At 32.5% G+C, this 11,384-nt stretch overlaps 1 protein-coding gene across 5 annotated transcripts in view; it reads left to right on the top strand.

The window, feature by feature from the left end:
- The first annotated feature begins 3,127 nt into the window (after positions 1–3,127).
- Positions 3,128–11,384, top strand: part of LOC126887194 (uncharacterized) — an 85,287-nt gene continuing 77,030 nt past the window's right edge. For 3 of the 5 annotated variants that reach the window (XM_050654587.1, XM_050654586.1, XM_050654583.1), the window contains exon 1: positions 3,128–4,128. The gene's annotated coding sequence lies outside the window, so the exon portion shown is untranslated. Of the gene's footprint in view, positions 4,129–4,305; positions 4,507–9,076; positions 9,144–11,384 lie in introns of those variants that run through there. The other 2 variants (XM_050654585.1, XM_050654584.1) reach the window with 2 other exon arrangements.

Genomic DNA, 11,384 nt, shown 5'->3' with positions numbered 1-11,384 from the left:
AAAAACAATAGCTATTCATGTTTTTATTTCCTTGTATTGGTAGATTAATTGGCCGTCTGTACCACATTTTTTTTAAACAGGAGTCTCAAAGTATCTACTTAATCGATTATTCCATAACGATTCACACAATAGCTTATCGAAATGACACGCAAATAATATCCATGTTTAACATGTACACTATGCAATAATTTTATGAATATTATTTTAAATTCAATAAAATTTACCCAATGTTAGTGAGTGATTCCCAGATTCTCCGAATCATAATTTGTGCCTTGTGCATACACTGGAACGTGATAATTTAATAAAATTTACCCAATGTTATTGAGTGATTCCCAGAATCATGCCTATATACAGTGATGAGCGCGCTGATAACCGGCAAAATAGCTCAAAAGATGGAAAATGTATTAAGTTGTAAGATAAAAAGAAATGAAACTACTGGAGGTGGGATTTTATCGGTATTAACTTATAATTTACATTACCATTATGGATAGTTTCCACCTTTATAACTTTAAACGTCAGCTAGTTTACCTCGGTCATAATTCTAATTCTACGTATGACGTTTCTTCAAACTCAGATTTATCAGGTTATGTACCTCTTCTTCTTTTTGGTTTATTGGCCTCTACCTGCATGGGTATTTTGGCCAGCTCATTCTCTCAGAATAAAGAAAAAATCCCTTAATAATCTACATCTACATTTATAGTTAATATCGGACAAATACAACAAAGTTAAAAACTTTTCTCGCTCAGGAATAACTACCGACTATTACATAATCTGCTTCTACTTCTTCTTCACCTTCTTTGATTAATTGGCAATTTTAGGTTGTTATGGCACAAATAAAACAGAGGTAAAAACTTTCATCTGACACAAATAGACGTCAAACCGAAATTTAATTTCAAACTAAAACTGTCGATTATTCCAAACTAAAATAATAAAACACACAAGAAGCATCAGGTCCTAAAACTAAACATTTCCAAATTCACAAATACCTATAACGAAACCATTTGACTGAGTGCCAATTAACTAAGTATAAAATAAATAATATTAAATTCCATAAACTGCCACATGAAAATGCTGCACTGATTCTTAGAAGCATTTCCCGAACTTCTAATCTGATTCTCCTCCATACAACTACTGAAGTGGGCTCTAGTGAACGTTAAATTAAACTATAACACTTCGAGTTCGAGAAGTGGTTTTCTACGGTAAACAGAAACTTTTTGCTGAAAAAACAATTCGTGGAAATCATGGTTTTAACGGTAGAAGAAAAAGTGCAAATTGTTGTCTGGCATGCTAATGGATTACCAGAGAACATGATCAGACAACAATTTAGAGATATGTACCCAAATAGGCCAACACCAACACGATCGACAATTCAGTCTATTGTACGTAATTTTTTAAATTATGGATCCGTGTTTACTCCAAGAGGAATTCGTAGACGACGAGAGGTAAACCCAGATTTAGAACTAAGGGACACTTTGATTTGTGCAAGTATTGAACAAAATCCTACTCAATCAACATCTTTTCTCGGAGAACAGTTTGGACTTTCAAGATTTACAGTAGGTAAAATTTTGAAAAAGCATGGATACCGTCCCTACAAGTTACATAAATCCAACGAACAATTCCCTGGAGATCAATATCGACGTTTAGAATTCTGTCAAAATGCAATGGAAATGTCACATCAAGATGAACATTTTTTACAGAATGTTTTGTTTACCGATGAATGTACATTTTCACTGCATGGACGTCACAATTCAATGAACACTCGGTATTGGTCTCGAAGAAATCCTCGTCAGATTTATGTCGCTCGTACTCAGCGTCCTCGAAAAGTAAATGTTTGGGGAGGCATAATAGGGAATCATGTCATAGGTCCATTTTTTATAGACGGTATGTTGACTGGGCGGAAATACTTGGAACTTCTGCAAAATCAAATTGTCCCGGCCCTTCGTAATTTACCAATACCTTTCGATTCCATATGGTTTCAACAAGATGGTTGCCCTGCACATAATTCTCGCATCGTCAGGGAATATCTCAGTGCTACTTTTCCTAATAGATTGATTAGTGGCCACGGAGATATTTTCTGGCCTGCAAGATCACCTGATCTTTCACCTTGTGATTTTTTTATGTGGGGGTATATCAAGTCCAAACTATATGGAATTGAGGACGATAGGCCTAATACTCTCCAAGAATTACGGGAAAAGATCTCTGATACAATGAGAGGTATTAGTCCAGAAACATTATCTAATGTTAGACGGAATTTTTACAATAGGCTGGGTTATTGTTCCGCTGCTTATGGTGGCTTATTTGAACATTTTTTGTAAACAGATTCATTTAGGACTTTTTTTTTATTTTTGTAGAATTTTTTATTTTCGAAAGTATGACATTGTTTTTTCAGTAAGCGTTTCATGTTTTACTTTAAACTACTTCAGTGCTGCAGATATACAACGGAGATGTAAGGTGGACAACATTAATAACTGGGTGAAAAACAGAAGAATATAATGGAACGACCACATAAGCCGAATGACAACAAATAGAGTAGTCAGGACAGCGAGAGACGGTTCCCCAATAGGAAGACGATCAGTGGGAAGACCACGAAAAAGATGGAACGACAACTTCGGTAGGCACATTGAAAAACAGACAGAGTCATGTCTACATAAAATGAAGAAGAAGACTTTAAACATTTCTAATAAAGACTAACACAAATGTTAAGTAATTCAAAGCAAACAATATCTGCATAATTTCAAATTTTAATATTTAATTATTGCAATAAAGTCATAAATGTGGGATTTGAAACAACCTTCGACAATTCTGAAGTGACAGGAGTGAATCCGAGACGTCTAAAATCATGGTAAATAGAAATTAAGTTAATTTTAGAATAAAAAAATTACTATGAATTAAACTGTTTTTATTTACATTTGCTTTATAGGGCTTTTCATCGATTGTCATTTGTTTCGAGCTTTTGTATAATCTGTGTATAATATTAATATACAGAGATTATACGACATATGACAGCTAGAAACAAATGACTGTGAATGAAAAGCCCTATTGTCTTCAATTGATTTTTGCTTTATGCGAAAAAAAAATGTCGTATTAACGTCAAACGTAGTTATGAGGAAAGCAAAATATTGGAAATGAAATTGATAAAATAATAAATAATTTGAACAATATGTCAAAAATTACGTACGACTAGATAATTCAGTGTTGCTGTATGGGTGGAGGCCTGGACCTTAAAGAAAGACATAAGCGATCGACTTAAAGCATTCGAGATGTGGACCTGGCGAAGAATATTAAAAATAAGTTGGGTAGATAGAATAACAAATGTTGAGGTCATCAGAAAGATGAAAAAGGATAAGGAAACCGAGGCCACATTACGGAATCTTGTAATGATCGGCAGTTGCCCCTGAGCTAGAAAGATTTTTGCCTTTGTTGTATTTGTCCCATTATAATTCAAAATTGCCAATTAACTAAAGAACGAGAAGAAGAAGTAGAGGCAGATTGTGTAATGGTCGACAGTTATCCCTGAACGAGAAAAGTTTTTACCTTTGTTGTATTTGTCCGATACCAACTCTAAATTGTAGGTGAATAAGGGATTTTTTCTTTATGCCAAAACGATGGACTAGCCAAATACTCATGCAGGTAGAGGCCAATAAACCAAAGAAGAAGAAGACGTACATAACCTATTGAAACTAGGTTTGAAAGAACGTCATACTATGTAGAATTATGACCGAAGTTAACTAGCTGACGTTTAAAGGTATAAAGGTGGAAACTATCCATAATGGTAATGTAAATTATAAGTTAATACCGGTAAAATCCCACCTCCAGTAGTTTCATTCCTTTTTATCTTACAACTTAATACATTTTCCATCTTTTGAGCTATTTTGCCGGTTATTAGCGCGCTCATCACTGTATATACGGATTCCATGAAAAATATTGACATTTTGTGAATAAAGTTTGTAGTTGGATGAACTGGAGTGGTTGATCAAGGTTATCTAAAAATATTTTCAGTGCGTGAAAACCCTGTGTAACTAAACTACATTTTCATTATAGTGTTTTATCAAATTATTAAGAACGGCGAACAAATAATATATCTTTTATTTTGATTTCAAGAAAGTATAGCATCTCTTGAACTATAAGGTAAGTAATAAAAAGGTTTATTGTGTTCTGTAGGCGTGACCTCCACCAGCGTAGTATGTAACTGCAATTGCAATAAATGTTCAGATAACTTATAAATCGTTATAACGATATTTTAGTTTGTGCGTGTAAGATAAGATATATTTATGATAAATATTTCGATCGACTACTTCCTATCTTTATGGTGATATCTGTTTTGCCAGTAAGTTTTAGATAAATATGTCATTGTTGCTATTTTTATGAGACAAGTCGATAACGGCCGCTATAAAAGATTTGTCCTAAGTTGTGCAATTAACTGTCTATAGTTACCTCCAATATTTATAATTTATGCACAATTTCATCCACGTTAGTTAGTATACAAACATTCCTTACTATCAAAAGGTAAGTTTTTTGTCAGACAATTTTTATTATCAGTGGCGTACTATAATGATTTATCTTTACTGTTTTTATTTTTAATTCAAATTAGACTTAATAGTAACACAATAAAACTTTAAGCAGTTTATGTGTAATTTACGTTCCATATAATATTTTGGTAGGGTTAATTATCACCTACTTTATTTTTTTAGAACCTAACTTTACAGTATTGGTATACAGTAGAACCTCGATTATCCGTCAGGGCACCGGACCAAGGGTATGACGGATAATCGAAAAGACGGTTAACAGAACATTAAAAAAAATAAAAATTCATAGTACAACTCTCAAATTTCATTTGTATGGTTTGTTTGACAATATAAGAGGGATTTGTGTTCATACAATCGAATCAATTTAAAATATTCTGAAATCTGTGTTTGTTTTACTGCTGCTTCATATTTTGCGACGGCTGAATTTCTTAATCGGCATAAGATCATGCAATCTACTTTATTGGCTTCTTCTTGTTGAGAATACCACTCGATGAATTATTGCATATGCGATGCAGCTTCTCTAGATTATTTACGCAAATCTTTGTCAGTTACAATAGGTTCATCAATATAGCTACAGTCAAGCTTCCTTGTGTCCAAGCATCAATATAGCTACTGTGTCAGCTTCCGAATTCGCGGTGTGCAAGTACTTGGAAGGGAAACGAGAAACGACCATGCGCGAGTCGCGTAGAAATATTGCAACTATCTTAAATAATTCATATTGTCAATTGAAATTGTCAAATTGACCTATATTTCATACCTTCTGTCATTGAAGCAGAAAAATTATATATTGCTCCACAATATTGATATGATATGCAATTATTATATAAAGGTAAATTTAATTAATTGTATTTTGCTTGCAGTACTGCATTTTAATAACTAATTTTATTTACTACATACAATTGTTTACGTTTGCATAACATAACCTGCATCTTATTTTTTCTTCTTATTATTTTTTTGGACTATGGCCTTGACAATTATCCAGCAACCAGGACTAATATAATTGGCCAATATAATTAAAAGTGCGAATAAAAGTACATAGCGTAGAAATAGAGGTCGCTTTGCCGAACTTGCACGGTCCCAATAGGTTTGGTCCGCCTTTGTTGCCATTTCAATGATTTCTTTATCTGTCAGCAATGGATAGCCGTTTGTGTCCTCATCACAAATCAAATTAACTTTTTTTTTATTTTTTGCATTTAAATGATTGCTAATGTATAACTGAATACAACTTCTGTATGTACCCTGACAGTTAACAGAGGTGACGGTTAATGGAGAGACGGATAATCGAGGTTCCACTGTATGTATAAACTTTTAAGAAAGGAAAAGTGTTTCTTTGTGCCTATACCTATATATTTGTTACATATTTGAAATGAACTATATAGGCATCTTAAGCTAAGCTTTCTCATTTTAATATATTCCTCTTTTATTCCATATTATTTATATTATTGCCTACGATCTATGTTCTGTTGTATATTTTCATCACACCTTTTTTTAACTTCAAGTACAGCATACATAGGTACCAATGGTCCTTATTTTCATGAGCATTTTTCAGTGTGTCACAAATGATCGAAAAAAGGTAAGTCCGTGATAATACACATTTATAATAACATTTATTTTATAATAACATGCATTTTAGTTAAATCTGACAGTTGTCCAATTTTATTTGCAATTTGGCATAAAAACAAATCAATTGTGTTTATTGCATTTATAAAATGGTATTTTCTTTGATTTGTATAGTCTTATGAATTGTACAGATTATATTCGTAGATACAGATGAGTCCGCGAGTCTTTACCCGTGCGTCATTAATACCTGGTGAGATAAAACACATACTTTTTATTTAGCATCATTCTTTTGCACGCATGAAATTAATGACAAACCAGCTGCCGCCTGTTATTTAAGTAAAAAACACATGTTATTTTTATGAACGATTAAGACTCAGTGTATTGAAAAGAGATAGGTACAAAGAAAGACAATTGGGGATGTCTTCACATATTTTAAGTACAATTTCTGACGTTTTGGTTTGTTTACTTTTGTGGCTGTCAGTTTGTTGAATTTTTTGCTGTTATTTTGTCGAGTTTTTGCATTTTGAAGTTTTTTATAGTATACAAACAGTTGTTTTCACAACTAATTTTATATTGGAGTTAGAAATTTTGTGATAAGTTTATGTTATTTTAAGATAAATTTTGAAGACGTACAAAGCTAACCTCATTGTTGACACAGTTGAATGCTTGTGTTTAAGGTTCCGCCAAAGTGAATAAAATAACAAAAAGAAAATATGTTATTGAATTTTTTTATAAATTGTTTATTTATTTATTAATCAATCATAATAAAATAATTTATTAAACTACTTCAAATGTAGCTGTAATGATGCACCAAAATTTTAAAGCAAAACTTAAATTTGACATTCTATTTATTTGATAACGTCAAATTTTATAATAACCCGTGATCGGAATAATATCCATTTACCGTTGCGTTCAGTAAATTTCTGACTTACTTCGTATGCTTTAAATGATGACGCACGGGTAAAGACTCGCGGACTCAACTGTATACATAATATTATATATAATTCGTAAATAATTTTTTTTCGATTATAGCGCCATCTATCGACAACTATAATAAATGTTATAAATGTCTGTAATCACAGACGTGCCTTTTTTCTGTCATGCGTTAGAAAGAAATCGAAAAACTGTGACGCACTGAAAGATGCCTATGAGAAAAAGAATACACTACTTCTTATGTTGCTATTAACTGTCTTACATTATGGTTATGGTTTGATTATGTACCTTATGCATCCTATTTGACTATGTACTTGCTTGCAAGTTTATATACGTCTAATTAAGTCACTTTTTATAAAGAATAACTTTTTTCATAAAACTAAAAATAAAAGTTTTCCATAGGGTGCAGACTTAACTGGACACTATAAAAAACTTTTTTATTTTTAGTTTTATGAAAAAAGTTATTCTTTGTAAAAAGTTCTACACAACGGAGTAACCAGGATGAACCTAAGGAGGGGCGGTTACAACTACTGGAGGATCTCTGGGGGGTTTGGAATGATAATGGTATTAAGCATATACAGGGTGTTTCATTAATAATTGTCCATATAGTAACTGGAGAAACCTTAGCACAAAATACGAAGATTTAACCTAAAACACTTAAATAAAATGTGGTTCCTTACTGAGTTACAGGGTGTTTTATCTAAAAATTTAAAAACTATTTTTGCTCAGCATTTTAAAACTATTCGACATATCTTTTTCATACTTGGCAGGAAGTATAGGTACTATACAAACTACTAAACTATGTTAAACAAACGTTTATGGCTATTACCAGAGGCGTACGACGGGGGAAAGTGAATGGTTGACCCTTTCCAAATTCTACGCCACTGGCGAAATTGCTATTTTAGTTCAATTTTTGGATTCTCCAATACTTTCTATAAAAATAATATACTCTTCATTCGTAACGATAAAGTCATAAAATTTCGAGATTTTTGAAGTTAAAAATGAAACGATACGGTTATTTTGATTAATGTATTGTGTCGCTTCATTTTTAATTTCAAATATCTCGAAAACTAATCGTTATATCGTTACAAATGAAGAGTATATTATTTACATAACAAGTATTGAAAAATCAAAAAATTACACTAAAATAGCAATTTCGTCAGTGGCGTAGAATTTGGGAAGGGTCAACCAGTCACTATCCCCTGTCGTACGCCTCTGGTAGTAGCTAGAAACGTTTATTTATTTTAATTTAGTAGGGTGTAAAGTACCTACACTGTCTGCCAAGTATTATAAGGATACGCCAAATGGCTTTAAAGTACTGGGTACAAATAATTTTTAAATTTTAATCATATGAATCATATCATAAATTAATCAAAATAACTGCTGTTTCATAATTTAACTTCAAATATCTCGAAAACTAAGGACTTTATCGTTACCAATGAAGAGTATATTATTTACATAACAAGTATTGAAAAATCAAAAAATTACACTAAAATAGCAATTTCGTCAGTGGCGTAGAATTTGAGAAGGGCCAACCATTCACCATCCCCTGTCGTACGCCTCTGGTAGTAGCTAGAAACGTTTGTTTATCACAATTTAGTAGGGTGTCTAGTAGTCGCTCTTTCTGCCAAGTATGAAAAAGATACGTCGAATAGTTTTAAAATTCTGAGCAAAAATAATTTTTAAATTTTTAGACCAAACACCCTGTAACTCAGTAAGGAACAACATTTTATTTAAGTGTTTTAGGTTAAATCTTCGTATTTTGTGCTAAGGTTTCTCCAGTTACTATACGGACAATTATTAATGAAACACCCTGTAGAGCTCAAATTACATCACAATGGGGGTGGGGGGGGGTTATAACCCACCAAAACCCACCTGGTTACGCCACTGGTTCTACATGATCTAAAACCTAAAATACAGTTATCAAATATTAAATTTTTTCAGCCATATACGAGGTAGGTCAAAAAATATGAATATGAACATAAAATTCATATTTTTTGACAAACCCCAAAGAACAACTTTTTTTTTTATAAAATTTAAAACTTTTTTATTTTTAGTTCAACAAAAAAAGTTATTTATTGTAAAATGTTCTAAATGATCCACAACCTAGGATACAATTATCAGGTATTAATTTTTTCAGTTATATAGAGGTTCAATAGGCCACTTCAGAGAAAAATCCTAAGACAGGTTGATTTATATTTTTACAAAAAAAAACCTATACCTACAGAAGTAAAAACTTAAATTGTATTTTGGTATAAAATCGTTTATTTAAAAACTATCTAAAAGTCATCCACATGGATTGCAAAACGTTTTCGTTCTGAACAGAACATCTTCAGTGCATTCCGCAAAGTAGTTGTAACTAGCACACCAATGAAGGTGGTAACCTCATAATATATGGCTTACATTATAAATTTTAATAAAATATTGTGACTACTAGTCGATGTTAAAAGATTAAATTATGTATGTGCCTAAAGAGCAACATGCTTCCCTGCTCGAAAAAACTAGGTACTTGCCATTTCAATTAGCACAGACCAACCTAGTGCTAATAGTCTAAGAGCTAGAGGCGAGAAATCATCGTCATAAGTAATATGGAGTTTGGCATGTGAAATGTGTCTATTGTATGGTGATAATTATGACCCCTTTCAGGCTGACACCTCAGTGGATACAGGGAGTAGCAATAAGGGATGAAAGGGGAAAGTAAACGGAGTCATTAAAGGTTTTCACCTCCTATTTTGTTAAACCTCCATCGATTTACATGAAAATTGGTGAGTAGTTAGAGCATACCTCAAGAAATAAAACTGATATGGTGCCAACGTGCGCTTTTACCCTGGGGGTGGATGCCAACCCTTCTCAGAGGTGAAAACTATTTTATTAAAAATAACCCCACTAATCGATAGAGGGACAAATTTTAAGCAAAATTTATTACCCCTAATTATTAAAATAAATCAATACTTTTTGAGTTATTTAGGGCCGGCGATAACGGGCCTGCAAGGGATGCAGTGCAGGCGGGCGCCCCTACTTGGAGGGCGCCAAAATGAGCTTTTTATGACTGGTAATATACAAAATACTAATTTAAAAAAACAAAGGGCGCCTATGCTAGTTTTGCAGGCGGGCACCTTATACCCTAGCGCCGGGACTGAGTTATTAAAGATCAAAGATTTGAATTTTTCGTGAAATAAATGCATTATGTAAAGCAGTTTTTCGTAAATAATTCAAAAACTATAAGCATCAAGTTAGCTAAACACCTATCACAAATCGATTCGAAAGTAGGTGGATAATTTGCCGCTAATTAGTCGTTAATTAGTTGTGAAAATACCGATTTTGTCGTTTCTTTTTTTTTTTATTTTTTTAGGTGCTTTGCTAACTTGATATAAAGTTAGCAAAGCACACCTCCGAAAAATGACTTTAGAGCGTTCGTAGGAGAATCGGAATAGGATTAGTTTTTGCCGCTAATTAGTCGCTAATTAGTTGTGAAAAAATTAATTTAGAAAATTAATTTTTTCACAACTAATTAGCGACTAATTAGCGGCAAAAACTAATCCTATTCCGATTCTCCTACGAACGCTCTAAAGTCATTTTTCGAAGGTGTGCTTTGCTAACTTTATATCAAGTTAGCAAAGCACCTAAAAAAATAAAAAAAAAAAGAAACGACAAAATCGGTATTTTCACAACTAATTAACGACTAATTAGCGGCAAATTATCCACCTACTTTCGAATCGATTTGTGATAGGTGTTTAGCTAACTTGATGCTCATTCAAAAACTGTATATTTTATCAAAATAGTTATAATTACCAAAATTGAAGATAATAAAAAATAAAAGAGATTTCTTATTCGAAAAACCTTTGAGAATTAATAAAAAGTGAGTTATAGGTGATGGAATGCATATTTTTTTTTCGGCTAGTACCCACATCTATGTATTCAAGCTCAAATAACGGGAAAACGGTGCATTTTATAAAATATATTTACTGAACACTTGTCAAAGTACTTAGAAATATGTATCAAATGAGCTCCCGGAAAAGTTGATACCATTAAACATTATGCTACAAACATTTTTCAAAGTTTAGGCTCCAAAGATTTGGAGCTTAATTATTATAGTATTTATATAAGTTTTTAAAATTGTTTTAAGACATTTATATAAAATATAGCAAAAATGTGTTTGAATATTATGTCAAATGTGCCCATTATTGGACACCCTCAGTTTCTGTACATATTCAGTTTATACAGGGGCGGTTCTAGACCAAAAAAAGTGGGGGCAAGGGAACACAACCAGTGAATAAACAAGATAACGTGCCTTTTTAACGAAAATGATAGTACAAAAGTACTGTAAAAGCTGTAGGGGGGGGGGGGCAGCTGCCCCCTGCCCAT

Source organism: Diabrotica virgifera, chromosome 6, assembly GCF_917563875.1.
Source record: "Diabrotica virgifera virgifera chromosome 6, PGI_DIABVI_V3a".
Classification (NCBI taxonomy): domain Eukaryota; kingdom Metazoa; phylum Arthropoda; class Insecta; order Coleoptera; family Chrysomelidae; genus Diabrotica; species Diabrotica virgifera.
This window is presented reverse-complemented; position numbering and strand designations above follow the sequence as displayed.